The sequence below is a fragment of the Hemicordylus capensis genome, chromosome 6, assembly GCF_027244095.1.
Source record: "Hemicordylus capensis ecotype Gifberg chromosome 6, rHemCap1.1.pri, whole genome shotgun sequence".
NCBI classification, from domain to species: domain Eukaryota; kingdom Metazoa; phylum Chordata; class Lepidosauria; order Squamata; family Cordylidae; genus Hemicordylus; species Hemicordylus capensis.
Genome location: NC_069662.1, coordinates 112,871,784 through 112,893,771, shown reverse-complemented (window position 1 = coordinate 112,893,771; position 21,988 = coordinate 112,871,784).

Here is a 21,988-nt window from a genome sequence, read left to right as displayed (position 1 = left end):
GGGGGTTCGAGCAAAACCAAAACCGAACCACCTCCTCCTGGTTCGAACCTGGTTCAAATTCAAACCAAACTGGGCAAACCGGTTTTATTTACATCCCTATTGTGCATTTCATCTGTACAAAAATCTGACCTTAGCCTCATGCAACAGTGTCCTCAATGGCCCTATAGTATATAGCATTCAAATAGCATTTCAGCTAAACATCTTCTGGGCCCAAAAGCGGTCACATGAGGGGCTGCCCTTCTCTCCAGACAAAGGTTGCTGCTTCAGAAGTCTTAAAATAGGTCGCTTTGTTTTGCCATTGCAAAGAAAGCAGCAACATAGAATCAAACGGTGCCTCAGGATTTTAAAAGGATGAACTAAAGTTTTCCATATTTGGCACCCTTTGCTACAGCACAAATATTGTGGGCCTACAACATGTCCACCAATGATGGCTTGGAATCCTTCCTGTTCATGAAAACGGCATGCAGATTGTTAATTACATGTAACTAAAATAGGCTGATCAGCACTGAGGGCTGCACTGGAAATGTCTTGTGATCCAGAGCTCTGTAGCTAAACAGGTTGCCCATCCCTTTGTCTAGTGGGACAATCTGGAGCCATAGAGAATATGGCTTCGGAGGACATGGGTTATGCCAACTAAGCTCGCTGGAGCACCTGCTCTGCAATATAACCACCCAGTATCATCAGATGCTATTACCATCCATTTAAGTACTGCATAGTCCGGTGGAAGATTAACACCTTAATTTGGAAGAAGTAAAAATAACAAGACAAATATCAACATGAGGGGAACAATTTCTTGAAAAACAGAGAGAATATTTATGCTCAGTTCTACTTTTCTCATCGATAAACACATTGGGATTAAACAACAGCCCCAATATTCCTCATGGTCTTTTCAAGGTTATCTAGAAATTAAACAAAAACCAAGAAGTGGACAAAGACATACACCTAACAGCAAATCAAAAGGAAACAGACCAAATATTTTAAAGGGGGGGGGGAGTGGGGGGGGAGTGGGGGGGGACCCACCCCTGACCAGGCTTAATCAGTTCCTGCTTTATCGGCTGTTCTGATTTGTTGTTCATTTACGCTGGGCAGCTGGACAATAGGCTTTTCCATGGGCCACAAACAATGAAATAAAACAGCGAGATGTACTGTATTTTACTGAAACATAATATAAAGGGCAGCAGGGGACTAGTCAAAGCCCAATATTCTGAGACTGTAATTTTTTATCACTAGTTTAATTTCCTAAAACCAAAATGCTGGTGGTGGGGGGGTGGGCGGTATAAATAAGCCACATCAGGTTTGCTGTTATAGAGGTAAGGCCTAATCCAACTCTTTATTAGAATTAAATTAATATTGTGTAGGTAGTTTTATAGTTTTATTATTATTTACGTTCTAGCTGCTCTGCATAAATTGAACTGTTCTTTGCTCCTTAAAAAAAATTTTTTTTAAAACTACTAATAAAAAGTAATAGGCATAATAATTCAGGGACTGTTTGCAGTCTCAGGCACTTTTGTTTCCAGGAATGTTTACCTACTCAGAGGCAGACCCCAAACAGGGACTCTACTAAATATAGGGGACACCTTTTTGCTATATATATTAGGGGGAAGAACAGTCCACTGAAAGCAAACACTTGAGATTATTAATGAAAATCCTAGCCAATTAAAAAAACAGCAACCCACCAAGTATGTAGAAATGTGCAGAAATCTACAAGGGTTGCCCTTCACTTTCATTCATATGCATTACAGTAATTACAGTATATTAATATATTAATAAGCATCTTCTCCTAATTACCCACTGATTTCCCACAATGCTTAAAAATGAGAGGAAAAATAGCTTTATTGGTGATGGACAGGAATGATAATTTTTTTTTAAGAAAAAAAAGGCCCTCATTTAACAATAAATTGGTTTTCCAGTGATCCCTTCTGAGAAGATGTATGATGAGCTCTTTATTCAAGGAACTCAGACTCCAAAACGTTCCTTTGAGAGAATCATAGGACAAATTGTGTGCAAAGGAACAGTGCACATGATTTTAGAAAGTCAAAAGAAAGGATTGGTTTTCTTCTCCAGTTATCCCCCAGATTTTGTGTAAACATTTGTGGATATTTTAAAGCTTTATTTAGAGCCAGCTTGTACTATATCATACATTGCAAATATAAAACTGGGCAATTCATTCAGCCTTATTGTCTGATTAATACATTTATGTGAGGAAACTCTGCATTTCATCCTTGTACTTGGCTTGTGTCATTATGAATGATTTGGTAGATTCAATATTGACTCAGAGCCTTCCACTTCACTGACTGTTTTACTCCAATGTGTACATGTGTGTGCGTGTGTGGTGTTTTTTAAAAAAAATCTGAGCACTATCTGAAAGCTTTGGCATGTGCCAAGGTTTCAAAGGCCACATTAGTTAAAGTAGCTAAGTTATTACTATTATTTTTCACTCTCACAATGAGCTCCTGTAATTAAGACAGACAATCTGATCCTGTGAGTCTTCGGAGTAGTGTGCAGGATGAGCAGCGGGTTCCAGGGCTGGCTTAAAACCAAATCTTCTAGTTTGGGCATAGAGGCTCATCCTCACCACGACCACCACCACCACCAGGGGCGCAACTAAGTAATTTTGGTGCCTGTACCTGAAGTGCTTCAGAGCCCCCCCGTCCCCCCAAGAGTAAAAAAATACACACAAAAAAACAGTTTTTCTAAAAAGTTCTTTTAAAAAAGAAAACCTGCATTTTTTGAAGGCCTCTCATGGAGGGCCTCCCCAAAAGCCTGCTGCTGCTGCCCTGCAATGCCGAACGGCAGCACCAAAAACTTCAATAATTTAATTTTTATTTATTTATTTATTTAAAATATTTATACCCCACCCCTCCAGTGCAATACTGCTTGGGGTGGCTTACAACAATAACATAGACACAGATACAAGTAATAAAATTAATTTTTTTAAATTAATATTTTTAAAGTCAGATTAAAAACAATTATTAGGTTCAATTTCAAACTGAAAATTATAAAAAGCTAAAGAAGCTACAGAACCTACCAGATATAACAAAATAATGATATTAAAAAGCCTCCTGAAAAAGGTGTGTTTTAAGATGTTTTTTAAAAACACTGAGGGAGGGAGCATGGCGAAGCTCTTCAAGGAGGGCGTTCCAAAGCCGAGGGGGCACAACTGAAAAGGCCCTGTCTCTAGTCCCCACCAACCAGATCTCTGTTAGGTCATGGGCAGGGCCTGAGATGATGATCGGAAGGCCCTGGCAGATTGATATGGGTGAATGTGGTCCGACAGGTACCCCAGCCCCAAGCTGTGTAGACTTCAATCTACTAATTTTAATAATTCTAGCCTTCAATAATTCTAGTTGGGAGGTGAGTCAAGCCATCCTCCCGCACCCCTGTGGTGGTGGTGATGGTGGCGGGCAGAGCGGGAGAGGCCACTGGGTCTGACTGTTCGGCCCAGTGGCCCTTGAGAACTGCGAGGTGTTCCAGCACGCCTGTGCAGTTGGAATAGAGTGTCACGACATCACGGGCTTGCGGCACTCTATTCTAACTGTGCAGGAGGAGCACTAGAGAGCGCCTGCACTCACAGTTCTCAAGGAGCTCCTTGCAGTTCTCAAGGGCCGCTGGGCCAAACGGTTAGGCCCAGCGACTGCTCCCACTCCACCTGCCACCACCACAATGGGGGTGGGGGAACCCTGCTCAGCTCACCCCCACACCCCCTGGCTGCACACATGGCAGCTAGAATATTGAAGTTTTTTGGTGCCACAGTTCAGTGCCGTGGAGCAGCGGCAGGGCAGGCTGAGGATGGGGTGATGGCAGGAGCCTCCCCTGGACCTTTGGAGGCCCCCTGGACCTTGGAGGCGAATGAGCAGGGCCCCAAGGTCCGGAGGTAAGAGTGCCTCTGACCACCACCACCACCATTACTATTCAAATACTAGGGATGTGCGTTTCGTTTTGGATACAAAATGTGTTGTGCATAAAACAGGCCATTTCAGCTGTTTTGTAGCCAAAACAAAACACCCATTGCTCAAAACAGAAAATTTTGTCGCCGAAACAAAACGTCCCTTTTTTGGATACAAAACATTTTGTTATTTTGGCTGTTTTGGAACTCCATTTTGCAATTGCGAAAAGTCTTTCTCCTTCTGTCTCCATTTTGAGTTTTGACATCTGTGAATTTCTAGCCCTTCCAGCCTGCAGATTGGCCAGTGAAAGCATGGGCTGATCTGCTGGCAATTGCCTCCTTATTCCTTTTAAGGAAATCTGAGGGTAAAATCTACCCTCATTGGCCAGTGGGGCAGTGTGCATTTACCCTCATTGGCCAGTGGGGCAGTGTGCATTTCATTGTTGTTGTTTCACACTGTTGTGTGTAGATCAATTGCATTTCGGGGGGGGGGGGGGCGGGATGCGGATGTGCATGACCTTTGGCAATCTGCCTGGTTCTTGCTGTTGAATAGAACAGAACAGCAGAACAGTTCTGTTGTTCTGATGAACAGCAGGACAACAGCTCTGCTGTTGTTGATGTGTGATATTGATGTTATTTGGGGTGGATTTGGGGCAGAAAGGGGGCTTTGGGGGCAGAAGAGTGGGGCAGGTGGTAGTGCCCAATGGGTGTCTGCTGCCACCCAGATTCCAAAGGAATTGGGAAAAGGGCTGATTTTTAAATAATTTCTGAAGTTGACATGTCTTTGAGGCAGATTCGGGGCAGAAAGGGGGCCTGAGTGGCAAAACAGTGGGTTGGGTGGCAGTGCCCCAAGGGCTGCCTGCCACATCCCAGATTTCAAAGGAATAGGGCAAAGGGCTGATTTCTTTGGAATTGTTGAAGTTTACGTGTCTTTAAGGCTTTCCCCATAAGGGAATAATGGAGGTTTCAGCAGACCCATAACTCCACCTGGGGGGCACTGGGGTGGCCAGGAGCAAGTGGTGGTGTAATGCACATAGGGTGCCAACCACCCACATGGGTTGCTAACCCATGGGGTGCTGGGTTCTGTTCTTTCTGAGGTGTTCTGAGTGTAGATTCTCTGGTAGCATTTGAGATTTCCTACAACAAACAATGAATCCACTCTCATCTGCTATCAGAGAATCTACACTCAAAATATCTCAGAAACCAGTACCCCATGGGTTAGCAACCCATGGGGGTGGTTGGCACCCTATGTGCTCTACACCACCACTCGCTCTGGGCCACCCTGGTGCCACCCAAGTGCAGTTATGGGGCTGCTGAAATCTTCATCATTCCCTATGGGGAAGAACTTTAAAGATGCATAAACTCCATTAAATCTTTTAAAACCAGTCCTCTGCCCAATTCCTTTGAAATAATTCTGGCAGCTTCCTTGCCCCCAGTGGGCACTACCATGCACCCTACTCTACTCTGGGCCACTCCTCCCCCCCCCCCCGACATGAAGCTATACTTTTGTTGAAACTTCCATTCTTCCCTATGGGAAAAACCTTAAACTTCAAAAATTCACCAAAATTCAGCCCTTTGCCCAATTCCTCTGAAATGTGGGTGGTAGTTTCCACCCATTGGGCACTACCATACCCACCCACTAGTTTTGCCCCAGGGCCATTTTTTAAAACCCAAAATGTTTCAGATTCAGCGCAATTTTGAACAAAGAACAAAATTGGGGTGTTTTGGATTGGCTGATTTCTAGCAAATAACAAAATGGAGGTGTTTCGGATTTGGGCCAAAAACATAACAGAAAAAAAAAATGCACAACCCTATCAAATACTGCTTTTCAACAAAAGTTATCAATGCAGTATCCACAGAAAGTAAATAAACAATAAATCAGATGGTCACCTGTCTCCAAAGGGCTCACAGTCTAAAAAGAAACATAAGATAGACACCAGCAACAACCACTGGAAGGAAGCTGTGCTGGGGTTGAATAGGGCCACTTGCTTTCCCCTTGCTAAATATAAGGATCACCAATATAAACCTTATACCAGGTGCAGGCTTATACCAGTTGCAGGGAGTAACTCTTATACCAGTTGTAGGGAGTAACAGCAGGAGAGAGGGCACACCCTCAACTCCTGCCTGTGGCTTCCAGCGGCATCTGGTGGGCCACTGTGCGAAACAGGATGCTAGACTAGATGGGCCTTGGGCCTGATCCAGCAGGGCTGTTCTTATGTTCTTAAAATATTCCTCTTTGTCAGTTAGTACTGGTCCAGTAGCAGTAGCTATACATTTTGCATCCTTCCATACCCTGCTAGTATGAGTTATATCTCACAAGGGGCTAGTTCTGATGATACTTCATCCATGACCTGACTGCACAGGACAAGGGTGCATGTGCATGCCATGAACATGCATGTCCTTCCTCCTAGCTCACACAAATACCACATTTGTTAATTGCATGTTGCCGTGGGGAGACATAGGAAGATAGAAAGCTGCCTTATACGGAGTCAGACCATTAAGTCCATCTAGCTCAGTATTGTCTACGCTGACGGGCAGTGGCTTTCAAAGGTTTCAGGCAAGTCTTTGCGAGCCCTACCTGGAGATGCTGCCAAGGATTGAAACTGGAACCTTCTGCATATAAGCAGATGCTCTACCATGGAGCTACAGACCCCGCTCCTCTATATGCAGGCCAAATGTTAGTTTAAACTATTTGGGTCACATGTAGGGGAGCAGAGGAGGGGTTCAGATAAACTCCTCCCCATGCCATTAGGGAAAGGTACCCCCATAGGTTAGGAAAGTTAGGTGGATGTGCATGCTCATAGCATGCTCTTCTCCCATGGAGTCAGGCTGCCAGATGAAGGATCCAAGGGAGACTTTTGTGGCTGGTGGAAAGGCAGAGAGGCAGGCCTGCTGATGCCCCTTCTGGCATGGCTCCCATAGATCTGATGCACTAGCTTGTCTTTCCAGAGGATGGCTCAAAATGCTCCTTTCCTGGTATCACATGAAGTAGCTCCATAGGATTGCACCATTCCTCTCATTTTACTAGTAGCTAGACCAGGGTGACACAACTTTGTTCCTCCAGCTGTTGTCAGACTACAACTCCCATAATCCCTTACTATTGGCCACTGTGACTGGAGATGATGGGAGTAGTAGTCCAACAACAGCTTGAAGGCCAAAGTTGTACAGCCCTGGGCTGGACTGTGGGAGACTCAACTTCAAATCTCCACTCAGCCATGAAGTTCACTGGATGTCCTTGGGGATGAAGTTGTGGGGATAAAGTGGGAGTTTAGGCTCCTAGAAGGAAAAGTGGGATATGAAAAATTAATATTAAAACTTTTAAAAATGGCTTTACATGAGATGCCTTAAGAAAGGGCAGCTCAAATGATGGGCATGCCAGGTGTTGGGCATGCCTAGCTGCTGCCACGGTTCCCTGGCTCCGCCCCTGCATCTGACATCAGACGCGGGGGGGGGGATGTTGGGGCCACGAGACTTGGCCCTTGAATGGCTGCAGCCCAGGTTTTTTGAACCTGTTCACCCACTGGTGGCTCTGTCCCTGGGGCATGTAACTCCAGCATTCTCGATCATCTGGTGCTGCTGCACATATGGAAGCCAGCCCTGGCAGTGTTGATATCTCATAATATCAATTATGAGATTCCATCCTCCTCACTTGCAAGAGCTGCCACAGCAGCACCCTTAGCAGCCAGCAAGCATAGCCATAAGCTCAACTACAGCAATGTCTTCAGCCACATTTTGACTGAGTGAGTATACCTTGCAATGCAGAATGCAGACTGCAGCGCACACCAGAGTAGTGGGTGAAGCACAAGGTACTCTCAAGGCCAGGCATGGAGCTTGTCTCACAGCCATCACCAAGAAAATATTACACAGAGACTGTATTCACACGTCACACGGAACTGTGGGTCAAATGGACTCACAGTTCCGCTCCCCCACCCTGCTCTTCTGTTCAAATTTGGACGCAACTAAGACTGCCTGGGAGCTTGGTCAGCGAGACTACAGAGAGGAGGGGGAACTGGATATGTGGACTCCCTTCATTCATGAAGGACAGCCTGGACATCCAATCACAGCTGGAGAGAGGGCAGAGCTTCCTCCCTCAACTCCAGTTTCAGAGAACACAGCCTGCAGTTCAGCATTCAAGTGTAACACAGGCTTCTTTCAACCTCAGGTTGTGGTGACAACACTTACTACAATCCGAGGGTTCAAATTGGAGTTTGGAGAGCAGAACTTTGGGTCACTCTCCATGCAAAACCAGAGTTTTGAAGGTATGTCTTCAATTCGGACATACAGGTTTGGCAACCTCTGGCCCCTTCAACCCTGGTTTTGCATTACATGCAAATGAAGGGGGGGGGGGAGAGAGAGAGAGAGAGAACTGATCTGCCACTATCCATTTATTGCCACAATAGGGATGTGCCCAAACTGGTTCGGCGCCTCCTTAGTGAAGTGCTAAAACAGCTCAGATGCCACATTCGAACCTGTTCGGTGGGACAGGGATCGGTTCCTTTAAAAACCAGATAAGTAGGTCCTTACCTGTTCCTTTGCTGCCCCACTGCTTTTCCAGGTGTGACACTCACTTTCCAAATGGTCCAGATCGTCTGGAGAGTGACCATCTTCCAATGTGACTATCTGAATTTTTCTTTTTATAATAAAAATTCTTATATAGGGGAAGAGCCCCTGTATGTTGATTTCTCCCTTATTTATATAAGGTGGTCTGAAGAACTTGAAAACAAACTCTCTACATGACTTACTACTGATGAATTATTGCAAATACAATCTGCTATAACATCAACAGACTCTGTTGATGTTCTGCTACAATTTTATAATTTAACTCAACATTTGCAGAGGTCACTTACTGTTAGTGATATTAAAAAGATGCGAGGGACTACCTATTGATCAAAACCCTCGTTCAACCAAAATTGTGTGGCAGCTAAGAGATCTTTAATAAATTTGTATGTGTGTTTTAAGGCAGGAAACCCTTCAGTGTCAGCGCTATCTGTGTTGAAATTGAAAAAGCAATACAAAAATCTTCTGCAGTACAAAAAAACCTGAAAGTGTATACTGAAGTAAAACTGAAAGTAAAACAGAAAGTATTGGTATAAACTTATCCATGTGGCCAATTTGAAGAACTCTGCTTAATTTTGATATTTGGTAGAAGAGATCTTAATTTTAGGAGTGGTATGCTCTGTCAGGTTTCCCCTGCTGCCTGCAAAGCTTATTTCCATTCACATTTTATGGAAGACATGTAGCAGGTTCATCAGATTCCAACCGATAATATTAATATTGATCTTCTGCTGAAATGGCCCCCATCACCCCTGATGAGATTTTTGATCTAGTATCATAGTCACCTAATGGCGCAGCGGGGAAATGGCTTGACTACCAAGTCAGAGGTTGCCTGTTCAAATCCCTACTGGTATGTTTCACAGACTATGGGAAACACCTATCTCGAGCAGCAGCGATATAGGAAGATGCTTAAAGGCATCAACTCATACTGCATGAGAGGAGGCAAAGGTAAAGCCCTCCTGTATTCTACCAAAAGACAACCACATGGCTCTGTGGTCGCCAGGACACTGACTCAACAGCACACTTTACTTTACCTTTATCACAGCAAGTCTCGAAAGGCTGCTGGAGGTGACTTTTTACTTATAGAACTAATTAAATCTATCAATTGGTGTGTGCCAGTCCTGGCAGTTCTATTTACCTATATAGATTGGAATGCACATCTAAAGACTGGAGCCTTGCCATTGTTATCCATATTTTTGAAGACAGGTATTATATCTGAACCATCTAATTATAGGCCAATTAGCCTTCTGAGTGTGGTAAACAAGCTATATGCTAGGCACTTGTATCTGAAACTGTTGAGTTGAATGTAGGGATGGGCCCGGACCGGTCCGGAGGCCATTAAAATAGCCTCCGGACCGGTCCAGACCAGTCCGGACCTGGGCGGTCCGGCACTTGGGTGGGTGGGGGTCCCTTTAAGAGCGGCGGGAGGGTTTACTTACCCCTCCCGCTGCTTTCCCGCTCTGGCACCCGTAATCCGTAGAGTAATTGGGGCGGCAGGACACCTCCCTGCCGCCCCTTCCCCGACGTTGCTTGAAATCCCAGGAGTCCTTGACGCACGCGCGCACGTATCTTACCTATCTTAAGGTATGCTGTGACCAGCAGGGCCATTTGATTAGACCTGTAATAGTTTCAAAGGGAGTCTGACAGGGTTGCATATTGGCCCCATTGTTATTTAATTTTTATATTAATAACATGGTGGGAGAACTAACAGATATTAAGTTTCATTCTCCCAAAATATGTGATAGACATCTGGAGGTCCTACTTTATGAAGATGATGCAGTACTTTTGTCAGTAACATTAATTGGTACGAGAAGGATATTGCATACCTTTGCAGAGTACTGCAGAAAGCAATATCTAACAAAGTATCAAAAGAGAAAGGTTGTAGTTTTTGCGAGAAGACCCCTTTTACATAAGTGGCAGATTAATGGAGTGAATATTGCACAGAAGATGTGTTTTAAATATTTAGATGCTATTTTTCAAGCCACAGGCAGTTTGAGTGCTCATACTATGTATGTGCGGGGAAATGCCCAGAGGTCAGAAAATGTTATTTTTATATTTTATGTCTCCAAAGGAGGCCATCATGCCCCTTCAGCTATTAGGGTTTTTCAGGCTAGAGTGCTCCCTCAATTATTATATTGCTCACAGATATGTGTTTACTGGGATATTTGATCTTTGGAAGTAGTACAATCTCAATTCCTTAGATCAATTTTGGCTGTTCCAAGATGCACACGCAAATGCTCAATACTGTTGTGTGGCTAAAAGTAGGATTACCAAGTGTTGAAATACTTGTCTGGTTTTTATATTTAAAAATTTTAAAACTAATTTTCCTTCCATCTGGCTTGGCCATGTTGGTACTGAATGATTCATACAATAATTAGAAAACTCATGACATATAAACTCTCTGTGGAGTTCCTAATTTCAGTGGTCCATGACAATGCTAGAGATCTAATGAGGCAGTGCATTCTGGATATGGAATGGCAGAGGGATTTGAGCTCTGTTCCTAAATATGCTAGATTAGGTGAGAATAGACATTTATAAACCAGCTAATTCTTTATCTTGCCTTATAACTCCAAACTTGAGATGAGTTTTTATGAAGGCTCTGTGATGTCTTACCCTCAGTTGTTTAAGATGGCAGATATCATAATATCCTGTATAGGAACAGAAAATGTCTGTGTGGTATTTGGAAGTTGAATTAGAGGACCTTGTCCTTTTGTGTTGTCAACTTTATCAGGATATTCATCAAGAATTGATTGTCCCTATTCTGCATAAGTATCCAGGTAGATATAATGATTTCTACTTTGTTCTCCTCCTTTCAGATCAAAAACCTGAAATTTCTCTTAATATTACTAGATTCTGTGTACTTGTCTTCAGAATTTAAAAGATATGTATTTACCAATCATCAACAGATAAGTATATGTTATGTTATATTATGTATGTTATAACTACTTTTGGTCTGGTCACTGACTGTAATAAAATGACTGACTGACTGACCGACCTGGGCAGCTGGTAAAGGAGACTATGTTGTCCTTCATCCTTGGATCACATGGACAGGACAAAACATGCTCTGTTGATTTACCCAAGTGTGTCTTGAGCTGCTCCACCACTTCAGTCCTCAGCCAACTTGCCAAGATGATTGCTTCCTCAGTGGTCTGTGTGGTCTGGACCTAAAGCACCATCTTCTTGAGGAGAAGAGCAGTGGGTAAAGCCCTATTCAGAGTTGCTGCCTTAGCAGAAATGCTGTTTGTGAAACAAAGAATGATGAGTGCCAAGACAACCTTGGAAAGGAGAGCACATTCCTGGTTGGACAGGTCACATATATCCAAGCCACACCTCATTGCTAGGCTGTGGATGGCTGGCTCCTGCTCTGGCAGGTGCTGGAGTAAGAGAAAGATGAGTTCCACCAGGTTGGAAAATCCTGAGAGATCAGGTGTTCAGGTAGGACCAGCTCAAGCTGCTACTCCTTGAGCATACGCCTGCCCTTTTTGTTTCAGTGGATGTAAGTTGCTATCTTATGGCACTTCACCACAAGAGCAGACATGACAGCGGCAGGATGATGCCCAGAGCCTTCAGCAGGGATATCTTGGATGGGCTCAGCCCCAGAAGGGCCAAGCACATCCTATACAACTAGGTTCACACAATGGATGGACACAAACTGACCCTGCTTGGCTGCCTTAGAGAGCCAGGGTGGTGTAGTGATTAGAGTGCTGGACTAGGACTGGGGAGACCCGAGTTTAAATCCCCATTCAGCCATGATACTAGCTGGGTGACTCTGGGCCAGTCACTTCTCTCCCAGCCCAACCTACTTCACAGGGTTGTTGTGAGGAGAAACCTAAGTATGTAGTACACCACTCTGGACTCTTTGGAGGGAAAGTGGGATATAAATGTAAATAAATAAAATAAAAATTAAATGTTGGTGGCATTGTTGATGACCACGAACCCCTGGTGAAGGTTTGGCTGTGCCGTGAGGGACAGGAAAACAGAATGCCTCCCAGCGGGACTGCTCCACAGATCCTCTGTGAAGTATATGCTGGTGTCAGGCACTGCTGTGCAGCATCCCTGACATGGGCTCCCTGCATGCCCGGTTCAGGGAGGACACCACCCACTTGTTAAAGGTGGTGTGTGAAGGGATTTGGTATTTGGGGGTAAGCAGTTGGAGCAGCTGGCAGAAGCCAGTGTTCTCCACAACCTGGAATGGCTGGCTGTCCAAAGTGATCATCACCCCAATTGCCCGAGTAATTAGATGAGGCTCTGTGCGACTAGACCACTTGCCCACTGACTGCTCCCACTCTGCAGGTAACTCCCTCTGTTTGGGAGCAGGAGCAGGTGACTTGCTGCTACTTGAAGAGACACCAGGTATATTGCTGCCAGCAGGGACAGGGATCCCCAGGTGATGCCATCACAGGTGCTGCAGTACTGCTATCATCCCAGGATGCTTGGGGTCCTTACCCCTGCTAACCTGTGTCCTGCAGTGGGTGCAGACAGCATCGTGTGGGTCACAATGGCAGAGCACAAAGTGTTCCCACACCATGTCACTCTTGGTCCAGGACCTTTTTGGTGGTGGTGGTTAGGGATGTGCATAAAACCGGTTCTCCCGGTTCGGTTCGGGTCCGAACCGGGTCCGGACCGGACCGGGGTGGTTCGGTTTTGGTTTTGCCAGACCACCCCCCCGGTCCGGTTCGGTTTCGAACCGGTTCGGATCCGAACCGAACTGGTTCGGATCACAAAAAGTGGCTGGTTTTGAAGGAGACATTGTGTTCTACCTGCCACCCAAATTTCAAGTCGATTGGACCTTCCTCTGATTTTTTACAAATTTTTTTCAAAAAATAAATTTTTGCCCATAACTCACAATGTGGAGCCCTTAGGGGCAAAAAAGCTGGGGTGGGTGGTAGCCACCCATGGGTGTCCTCCACCCCAAAAATCCCAAGGCAATTGGTGGCTCCTAGTATTATTGGTGAATTTCTGAAGAAAATTTTTTTTCCCATTGGCTAGAATGGGGGTTCGGGGCTGCCCCAGACCCACCTCTGTGGGGTGGCAGCACCCCCAAAGTGGGTCCGGGGCCATGGCAAAAATGCCCTCAGTCCCCCCCAGCAATCCCCGTAGAGATAGGAGTGATGGTTCTGTTGTTTTTCTGAGGTATTCTGAGTGTAGATTCTATGATAGCTTATGAGATTTCCAATGAGACACCATGAATCCACTCTCATTTGCTATCACAGAATCCACACTCACTCAGAACACCTCAGAAAAACAACAGAACCATCACTCCTATCTCTACGGGGATTGCTGGGAGGGACTGAGGGCATTTTTGCCATGGCCCCGGACCCACTTTGGCGGTGCTGCCACCCCACAGAGGCGGGTCTGGGGCAGCCCCGAACCCCCATTCTAGCCAATGGAAAAAAAATTTTTCTTCAGAAATTCACCAATAATACTAGGAGCAACCCAACAATTGCCACCCCATCTTTTTGGCCCCTCTCTCTGGGCGCCCTAACACGTAACACCTAGTCAGTCCATCTTAATGCCTACCTACTACCACCACTCCTATCCAAGCAAGTAAGAGGAGGACACTCAGAGAGACAACACCCACTCTCTGATCTAACAAAAAGGCCACTGCTGTGCTGCCTGCCAGCACAGCAGCAGCAGCGGAGCAGCACACTAAGCACAAGAGCAGCACACACAGAGAAGAAGCAGGAGGCGGAGCAGCAGAGCAGCAGACCTGCCGCTCTGCATGATGGGTGACGTGATGCCCAAAGGAACCACCGCCTCACTCAGTGCCTGCCACTGACTAGGCCCGACAGACAGAAGCCAGCCAACCTGCTCTGCTCTGCTCTGATGCTCCCCATGGATGATGCACACACACCCTACATCTGCATCCCAATGACCAGACCAGACCAGACCAAGTGCGCAGAGTCAGCACAGGCCAGCAGCCACCAGCCCAGCAACAACAACAGCTACTACTGCTACCACCACAACCAGTGTTGCCGCTACAATAACATTCCCAGTCCAGTCACGCGCGCCACAGCCTGAGCCTAGCACACAGCCAACAGCTGCTGCCAGCCAGTGCCTGGCAAGCCCAGCCAACATGAGGAGGAGAGAGCTAACAAGTAGACGGCGCACGCACATCACCAACCCATCACGACGGCGCAACTGCAAGGGGAGAGGGCACAATTACAGGCAGGAGGAGGAGGAGGAGGAGGAGGAGGAGGAGGCGGGCGAGGCAATCCTAGCACAGATTTGAAAGTTTAAAATCCACCAGGACATCTTCTAGAATCTAGACTTCTGTTTTTTCTACCACCAGCTGTAGTGTCTAGTTAGTCAGTGTGCTGTGCAGCTGAGCTGAGCTGAGCTGAGCTGCATGTGAGGAAGGGTGATTGTAGCTAGTTCTTTAGTTTCAGCAGACTGAGCATTGAGCATGGGCAGTGGCCTTGGGAAGCAACACAATTACACGACACTCACCTGCTGCTGCTGGTTCTAGAAGTTGCCTCTTCTCGTCTTCACCTCTTCGTGTGTGTGTGTGTGTGTGTGCAGTGAGTGCATGCCTTTTGCCTTGCTGGAAAGAAATGCTTCTCTGGTCCACCACCACATATCTGCTCAAGGACACAGAGGCCCAAGGCAGAGGTGGTGGCACCAGTGTGAGTGCATGTGTGCTGGTGGTGTTTGCCACCACAGGTGTTTTGTGTGTGTATGTGTGCGCTGCTAGCTAGGAGGGGGGAGGGAGGCAGGGAGGGAGGCTGGGAGGCAGGGGGGAGGAAAGGGGAGGGGGAGAGGGATGTAGAGGGGATTGAAGGGGGGAGGGTCCGGCTCAGAGTTGGTCAGCCACATATTTGTGCACACACGTGCTCACGTGTGTGCTTCGGTGGGAGAGACCAGACTCTCATCATCTGCCAGACCGGGGTTGGGGGCAGGTGAGGCGGTGGTGGGCTGGAAGGGAGGGAGGATGGAAGGTGGTGAAGAGGAAGGGGAGAGGATGAGAGGGGAAGGATGGAGGGAGGCATGGGGGGGAGGAAAAAAAACATGTAGACAGACACACACCACACTACACACAGAAAGCATCCACACACAGAGACAGTGCTAGGCATCCATTCACACAGACAGACAGACAGACAGACACACAACAGGAAGAGACAGACTGAGCCTGCACCACACACACACACACAGACCCAATTCCCCCCCTGCACAGTTATCAATCAATATGTTGTGTTGGCAGCCAGTTCATTGCTATTCTGATGGTTTTGGGTTTTTTGCCATCAGCCAACATCAACAGTGACCACAATCAAGATGAACATAAGATGATAATAATTCATTTGTTTCATTTCAAAAAATCACCCAATCATCTTCTCCATGTAAACCAAGCCCCCCACACATGATTTCTGGTGACATTTTCAATAAAATCAATTCATTTGGCATTCATCATTTTGTTCTCCCTTTGTCACCTTTTTTTCTTTCTTTTGCATAATTTTGAGGCTTGATTTTGACATGGGGTTTTTAAAGAAAAAATTATTTACATGTTTATTTACATACAGTATTTACATATCTACACTGCATTTTTGAACGTATACCCGCCGCTGCCGCTAAGTCTAGTACTCCGTGGGCTGTGCTACTTTGGGGGGGTGTGCCGTGCCCACGCCAGGTCCCCAAATGCTGACAGGTGGATAGATAAAGGGCCTGTGCTGGTCAGCATTGGGTTTCTTTTTAGGTGGGCGTGGGCATTGTAAACATCTGGCCAGTCGCAGCACTACAACTACTACTACAACTGCATCTCTGTGTGGGCACACTACACGCTGCGACTGGCTGGCACGGCTCAGCATCTGTCACGTCAGCTCAGCTAGAGGTGGAAGGGGGGAGGGTAGGGATAAGCACAGAGTTCGAGCCAGGCAGGTGACCAACCATGGGGCAACCCACGGTAATCACTCGCCCGTCTCAAACTGCAGCTTGGGGTAGCCCAACAGGGGGAGGTTCACCTTAAGGAAGACCAGCTGCTCCACCAGACCAGGGTCCAAGCGGGAGCGAGAGGGTGTCACCACGTCCCCGGCACGTGAAAACACCCGCTCGCTCTGGACACTGGTTGGGGGGCAGGAGAGGAGGCGCACAGCCACCACCGCCAGGTCCGGCCAGACTTGGCGGCGGCTCGCCCAGAACTGTGCGCAGTCCACGCCGTCTCCCTCCACAGGCTCCTCCAAGTACTGCGCAACGCATTGCTCAGCACTGGAGGGGGGCCTGGCAGGTCGAGCCTCCCGCATACCAGGCATGGCGCCATAGCAGAACCGCTGAAACCACTGGGCGGATCTCGAGTCGGTAGCAAATGGCTGCTGCGATGGCGCCGCCTGGGATGCCGCGCTGCTGGACTGGGAAGAGGGAGGGGAAGGGGAAGCTGACGCCGGCTGGCCGCCCATGCTGCTGCTGGGTGCGGGTTGGGCCGCGAGGGCTGCCCCCGCACCACTACCAACACCCTGGTCTCTGCGGGCCCTAGCGGCCTCCTCCTCCCTAACCTTCTCGACCAGGATGCCCTTCCACCTGGGCAAGTCGTCGGCACTCACGGCATTGCCCTTGAGGGCTGGGTGACAGAGACAAGCGAGGACATACTCCTCCCTGTCTCCCAGCACATCAACGAGCCGCTTGTCAACCCCAGACCTCAGCCTCCCAGCCAGAGCACGACCCTCTGGCGTGGTCAGAGAGATATGGAGTCCACCCATCAGCTTCTCGAGACCAACAGCTGTGGGCAGCGCCTGGCTCAAGGGAGTGGTGTCGCCACACAAGCCCTTCGTGGCAAGCTGGAAGGGCTCGAGTGCCGACACCGCCTCGGACATCTGCTTCCACTCTGCGTTCGAGAAGTCGCAGACATCCAAGGACTCGTCCCTCGCCAGGGCGACAAGGGCTCTCTCCTGCTCCAACAGGCGCTGGAACAGGAGGAAGGTGGAGTTCCACCGCGTCTCCACATCCGTAGGGATGAGATGGCGAGGAAGGCCAAGGTCATCCTGCTTCTGGCGAAGCAGTCTCCTGGACTTCTCGCTGCGGTGGAAGTGGGCGGCCAGCTTGCGGGACTTATCCACAAGCGTAGCCGTGGCAGCAACAGCACCTGCGATGGGGCGGGCCCCCTTCTCCTGGGACGCCCTCAGCTCCTTAAGGCCAAGGGCGTCCCTGACGGTCAGATGGAGCGTGTGTGCCATACACCGTATGTTCACACAGTCCATGACTGTCTCGACAGCGGCGGTAACGTTGGCTCCATTGTCGGTGACAATGAAGCCGCGGGAGAGGTGTGGACACCCGCCAATCCACTCCTCTATCTGGCGGTCGAGTACGGCCGCCACCTCCTCCGCGGTGTGCCTCGTGTCCATCGTCTCCACGTGCAGGACGGCCCACCTGTGCCGTAGTGCATCGGGAGCCGCGCCGGACCCGGAAGCATCGCCCGCGGAGGTCCCCTCACTCTCCGGTCCCCACCAGTGGGCAGTGAGGGCCAGGAAAGAAGCGTGCATCCCACTGACACTGGTCCAGAGGTCAGTCGTGAAATGCACGCTTGTCCCGGCCGGAGCTGCACGCAGCTCGGCCGACACGAGCTCCCTGCACCGGCGGTACAGGGAGGGGACCACGTTCCGGCTGAACGTCGTCCTTGAGGGGATGACGTATTCGGGAGCCAGGTATTGGAGAATACGGCGGAAGCCGTTGTTCTCGACCACCTGAAACGGCTGGTCATCGGTGGAAATCATCTCCCCTATGAGGCGGGTGAGGTGATGATGGTCCACGCGAACAATACGCTGGCTGCCCGAGGACTGCGTCCACCGCTGGACGGGCAGTGTAGCCTGCCTGCTGGCTGGCACACTGCCGCTGCCCGCCCTAGTGGCAGATGCACAAGGCGCACTAGCGCTGCCAGCCTGTCCCCTGAGACCTGGGTGGTGACGCTCTAGGTGTCTCCACATAGGCGTCGTACCCAGGTGCGCAGGGTCCCTTCCATGGCTGACAAGCATCCTGCAGTGGACACAGCGGGCGTGGAATGGGGCATCTTGAGGGACCTCAAAATGCACCCATGCACCACTGCCCTTGGCCTCCTGCGCCCTGGGCGCCGTCCTAGGCCGTTTCTCGCAGGGTGGCTGCAGTCCTAGGGGGGGGGCGGCCGCCGCTGCCTGCCCACTGCTGCCACCCAACCCGCCCCTTCCGCCCTCCACAGCGGAGGAAGGGCCCGGCTCAACTGGCATCGGAGAGGCAGGCCTCTCCTCCACCACCTCGCCAGACCGCTCCCCACCAGAGTGTCGGGCTTCACGAGGGGGGGCCCCACTGAGCGGCGAAAGGATAGGGGGAAGGGGCCCCAGAGGGAGGGAGAACCTGGCTGCATCGCTGCCAGCCGCATGGTCCTCACCGCCCTCTACCTGCTCTTCCAACTCCACAGTCTCCTCCACCTCAACAACTGGCGGTAGCTCAGCAGCACCTGGTGCCGCCGGCGAGGAGGGACCCGCCACAGCCCTAACAGTGCCTCTGCCTCTGCCGCGATTGGCGGCAGCAGGCGTGGGGAACTGAATCCTGCGCACCAAAGATGGGGCCGGAGCAAAGAATTCTCCAATGGGGAGAACTGGGGTGTCCTCAGGCTCCCCGCGTCCTCTCCCTCCCCGTGCCGCAGGCGCACCCCGCACCTGGCCTCTCCCACCTCTGCCTGCCAGCCTTGAGCGAGCCCTGCCCACCACACGGCGCTCAGACATGCTGCTAGGTCAGAAGGAGGGAGACTTTAGGAGGAAGGCCAGACAGGGTCAAAAAAATAATTTGGAGGGGCTTAGGGGCCAAAAAAAAGGCAGCTGATTTGGAGGCGGCGGGGGGGAAGTTTGTTTTCAAAAAAGGAAGCCAATTGGGGGGAAAGGAAGACTTTTTGATATGGGGGGGGAAGCCAATCGAAGTGAGGGGGAGGGTGTCCTTTTTGAATTTGGGAGTCAACCACCAAGCCAATTGGGGAGATGGGTCTGGGAGGGTTTTTTTTTAGAAAAATAGGGGGTTAAAGGGTGGAACCCCGGTGTGGGAGGGTGGCACGGGCAGTTGGGTGGAGTAGTTGTGGTGTGGGTGGCAAGTTTTTAGCTTTTTTGGGGGGAGAGAGTGGATGGGGGGAGGGCACAGCACCTACCGGGGGTGGGGGAGGGATGCAGTCAACGCTTGGGAACCTGCAGATCAAAGGAGGAAACCCTTATTTAGTGAACTGGAACACAAAGTGTGGGTTCTGGGGGGTGGTTCTCAAGTAATGCTCCTGTGGGGGGAGCATCAAACTCAATGCAGCCTATTTAGTGACTCTAAATTGCACACAACCAAAACCAGAACCCAGTCACACCAACACAGAGGTTGAGCCCACCCACTCTGTGACTCTGCCTGCCCAATGCCATGGCAAGCAAGCAGCAGCAAACACTTGATGGCAGCCTCATGGATTGAACATCATGATCATCATCATACGTGTGTATTGGCCCAGCATGTAGTGGCAGCATCAGAGCCCAGCCAGGACCCCACTCAGACTGCCCCAGAGGCAAGGAAGCACTCTGGCATGGCATGGGCCCAGCATGTAGTGGCAGCATCAGAGCCCAGCCAGGACCCCACTCAGACTGCCCCAGAGGCAAGGAAGCACTCTGGCATGGCATGGGCCCAGCATGTAGTGGCAGCATCGCATCAGAACCCTGGACCCCACTCAGACTGCCCCAGAGGCAAGGAAGCACTCTGGAAGGCACCTGTTCAAAAACCACCTGCAAGACGCATGCAATGCAACGCAACACACAGCAGCAATTTCTTTACTGGGCATGGGCATGAAGACACAAGTTTTACAACAGTACATCTCCTCTCCAAGGTTCCCTCCCTCCTCCCCACACCCAAATGCATTTCAGAATAGGGGTGTCCCTATTTAAAACCGCCAGCTAGGGAGAGAAAGGGGCAACAAAAGGTGCACAATCGCACACGCACTAACCCCTCTTCTTCCGGTCCTTCTCCTGCCGCTCACTGCTGGTCACGGATTCGCCGCCGCCAGCCAGCCACCCTGGGCTGAGACACAGCAGGGCGGCCGCACGAGGCACACAGGCAACCGGGGTAGTTCAACAACGATGGAGGGGCAGAAGTGAGGAGACAACACTATTTGTGTCGCTCAACTCACCCCCAAGCAGAGACAAAATCAACCAAAAACTATAAAAAGAAAAAAAAAACCGATGGCAGCCGCCAGGTGGGTAGGCTACTGTGTGCGGCTGCAGCTGTGGGAGAGGAGGTGGAAAGTGAAGGGGAGCAGAGAGAGAAAAGACTAAGAGAGAGAGAAAAGAGAGGGGGGGAGGGACAAAGAGAAAGAGAGGAGAGAGAGAGAAAAGAAAGAGAGAGAGAGGAGAAAGAGAGATGATAGAGAGAAAGAGGAGAGAGGAGAAGCGCAGCGCAGCAGGGAGGGGGGATTCAGGTGTGGGGGGAGGACACAGCAGTAGCAGCGGTCCAAAGAGGTGGGGGGAGCAGAGAGGGTGTGTGTGGTTGGGGGCTAGTGTGTGGCAGGGGGCCTGGGGTAAGTGGAGAGAGTCGGGGGCAAGGAGAAAAAGAGGTGGGGTGGGGGGAGCAGAGAGGGTGTGTGTGGTTGGGGCTAGTGTGTGGCAGGGGGCCTGGGGTAAGTGGAGAGAGTCAGGGGCAAGGAGGAAAAGAGGTGGGGTGGGGGGAGCAGAGAGGGTGTGTGTGGTTGGGGGCTAGTGTGTGGCAGGGGGCCTGGGGTAAGTGGAGAGAGTCGGGGGCAAGGAGGAAAAGAGGTGGGGTGGGGGGAGCAGAGAGGGTGTGTGTGGTTGGGGCTAGTGTGTGGCAGGGGGCCTGGGGTAAGTGGAGAGAGTCAGGGGCAAGGAGGAAAAGAGGTGGGGTGGGGGGAGCAGAGAGGGTGTGTGTGGTTGGGGCTAGTGTGTGGCAGGGGGCCTGGGGTAAGTGGAGAGAGTCGGGGGCAAGGAGGAAAAGAGGTGGGGTGGGGGGAGCAGAGAGGGTGTGTGTGGTTGGGGCTAGTGTGTGGTAGGGGGCCTGGGGTAAGTGGAGAGAGTCAGGGGCAAGGAGGAAAAGAGGTGGGGTGGGGGGAGCAGAGAGGGTGTGTGTGGTTGGGGCTAGTGTGTGGCAGGGGGCCTGGGGTAAGTGGAGAGAGTCGGGGGCAAGGAGAAAAAGAGGTGGGGTGGGGGGAGCAGAGAGGCTGTGTGTGGTTGGGGGCTAGTGTGTGGCAGGGGGCCTGGGGTAAGTGGAGAGAGTCGGGGGCAAGGAGAAAAAGAGGTGGGGTGGGGGGAGCAGAGAGGGTGTGTGTGGTTGGGGGCTAGTGTGTGGCAGGGGGCCTGGGGTAAGTGGAGAGAGTCGGGGGCAAGGAGAAAAAGAGGTGGGGTGGGGGGAGCAGAGAGGGTGTGTGTGGTTGGGGCTAGTGTGTGGCAGGGGGCCTGGGGTAAGTGGAGAGAGTCGGGGGCAAGGAGGAAAAGAGGTGGGGTGGGGGGAGCAGAGAGGCTGTGTGTGGTTGGGGGCTAGTGTGTGGCAGGGGGCCTGGGGTAAGTGGAGAGAGTCGGGGGCAAGGAGAAAAAGAGGTGGGGTGGGGGGAGCAGAGAGGGTGTGTGT